Source organism: Impatiens glandulifera, chromosome 9, assembly GCF_907164915.1.
Source record: "Impatiens glandulifera chromosome 9, dImpGla2.1, whole genome shotgun sequence".
In the NCBI taxonomy this organism is placed as follows: Eukaryota; Viridiplantae; Streptophyta; class Magnoliopsida; order Ericales; family Balsaminaceae; genus Impatiens; species Impatiens glandulifera.
Window position 1 is genome coordinate 6,401,696 of NC_061870.1, and position 3,204 is coordinate 6,404,899.

The window sequence follows — 3,204 nt, forward strand, 5'->3', positions numbered from 1 at the left end:
ATATATTCTTTTAATTAAAGGATACAAAAAGTCATAAAAGTGATGCAATGATGAAAGGACGCATTGGTGTAGTGGTTCAAAGTTTAGACACGATAATGTGTGATGGAAAATGAGGTCCCTTGTTCGAATCTAGCTGATGAAATGATTTCTTTTGTAGAAATCAGACGTGATAAAATGACAGTAGTCATTTACGTTGATTTCTTTTGTAGAAATCGGACGTTGATAAAATGACATTAGTCATTAACGTTGAAACCATTCCAATTTCTTGTGTAGAAATTAATGAGATGAATGGAATGATCAATGATTTCTTTGTAGAAATCTGACTAGTTAAAAGACTTTAGTCATTGATGTTGAAACCATTCTAATTTTTTCTGTAGAAATTATGAGATGAATGAGATAGTCAATAATTGTAAAATGACTATAGGAAATGATTTCTTTATCAGGACTCGTTAAAATGATGATAGTCGTTGAAATTGAAATATTCCAATTTCTTAGGCAGAAATTATGAGATAAATGAGTGCCCATAACAATGTCTTATATAAAAATTTGATCTGTCAAAAAGATTTTAACCATGGATGTTAGAATGATTCTAATTTCTTGTGGAGAAATTATGAAATAAAATGGGGGCACTTAACGATTTCTCATATAGAAATTTAATTTGCTAAAATGACTTTGTCATTTATATTTTGAGGCATTTAAATTTCTTTAGATTAAATAAGTTATTTGTGTTAGAACTTATTATAATCATGCATTTAAAAAGACACGACTATGTTAGTCGAAATTGTCTTTTGCAAAAATTGTCTCGGTGAGAACAATTTACCAAAGTTATTTTTGAGCATGCATAGTCGTTCACGTCGATTATTGTTCAAAATATGGCAATGTAAGTGCTTCAATTAAGATATGAAATATATTTATAATTATATTTTATTTGATTACGTTACTAATTGATTAATTGTATATATATCATGCATATTAGTTAATAATATGATAATTTGTGTTATTCATATATGTATGATTAACTTGTTATTTATATACACACGTGAATAAATATTATTGTATATCTATTTTATTTTAATAGATAATTTTGAAATTTGTCACAAATTGTGTTCTTTGATTGACAAAGAATTGTTATAGAATGTTAAAGGTCATCTAATTAATTAAGAAACGTATAATTGATGACATGAATATTTATTTTATAATTAGTTAGTTTTATATTCGATTAAAGATAAATTGATCACATTCTAATTAAGTGTAATAATTAATATTCTAATTAATTATCATGTTATTTTTAAACGTATTTTTAATGATAAATGAAATTGTATATATATTTGTTTAATAATATATGACAATATTTATTTTGATTACGTTCTATGTTATTGACTATATATATTATAGGTGTTTTGTTGTGGTGACAAAAATTCATGAAGCAATAATATACAATATCATATATATGGATATATTAATTTGGTTTAATATAATATATTTGATATACATTGTTCAACGCATCATTAAGACTTACTTAATTGGATAATTTTGAAATCAAATAATTACAAGGAAGTCTTGTTTCATTTGAGAATAATGTGGCAAACGTGCCGATATTATGGGATGCAAACGTGCAACCGAAAATAAATATTGAGCGACTTCGGTCAAAGATGCTTGAAAATTTCTGATTTCTTTTGTAGAAATCATGTGATATGGTGAATATTTATTTGATTAAATATTCTAATTTCTTTTATAGAAATTAAGTGTTGAAATAAATATTTAATTGAATAAATATTTTAATTTCTTATGAGAGATTATGTGAAGAATGATTTATATATGAATAAATATTCTAATCTCTTGTATAGAAAATTATATTTTATTCAATTAAATTATTTATGATATAGTTATCTTATTCATTGTATGATAAGTATAACAAAGAAATTTGTAAAAAGATTGTGTGACAATTTCTTGATTAGAAAATCATTGATTTAAATCATATAAGTGTGTGATTTAAACAAGGGTACCAACACGAATGTGGGGGCAAATATTTTTATTGATTATAACACAAAAATAATTGTGTATATTATGATAAATAAAAGATAATTTATTGTTAGAGAAATATGTTCTCTATAAAAGATAAAGTTGCGCAACTTTACAAAAAGAAAGAAAATAACAAGAAAATGTCTTGTTTATATTTGCTGAGTTGGTGTTCAAATCGATATTTTAGATTTGAGGATTTGAAATCAAGAAACGTGTCATATTTTATAATAATGATATAAAAATTTGATCATACTTTTATTAAAAAGTGAATGTGACAATTATATATATCATGAAGACAATGAAAAATTATTTCATTACGTGTCTTTTGTACGATATTTTTATCGTTGAAAATTACGATAAAAATGGTTAAATCCATAAAGGATATGAATTGCACTAAACGAAATATCATTTGTTATCAAATGATAATATTGATATTATTAAATGAAAGACTTTACGTCTTAAAGTGAATATGTTTACACTTAGAAGTGCAATCTACGTATGGAAATCTTCTAATAAACTTATGATGTATAGATTAAACGTTATAATCTATATTTTGACTTATGTCGAAAAATAAAATATTTTTATGTAAAATATATAATCGTTTACACGAAGGCAGAATAGTTCAAAGACATTTTGTCTACTAGTTAGCCAAGTAAATAATAGTTTCATAAAAAAAAATGTTTAAATGGTAAGCATGTACGAATGACTATGCTTCTTATTAGAAGACATTCCAAGATTATCAGAAATTTCTAATTATTGTAATAATAATTTGAAATTAGATAAACTTAGAGTCAATGACAAGTCTAGACATACACGTCTTAGACATAATGTCATTAGACTATACTCTCTAATGGAGTTATCAAATTTGACTATGTAAGTCAAAGATAACATTGTGGATCCACTAATCAAATTATAGAATAGAGAGATAGTTTGAAGTCTTATGAGACATCAGCCTACTATAAGTTGGTATGAAGGAAAACCCAACCTATGCAGACTGGAGATCCCAAGAACTAGGTTCAATGGGACAACCTAATTGTACTAACTTGGAAAGTTATTGTTGAGGATTAATCCTATAACGAAACAATATATATTTTGACGAGGATAAGCATATCGCTTTTAATGATTCTTTGTGAGAAAAGAGATCACCTATGTGAGGGAGAAGTGGGGCCGCTTCGAAAGAAT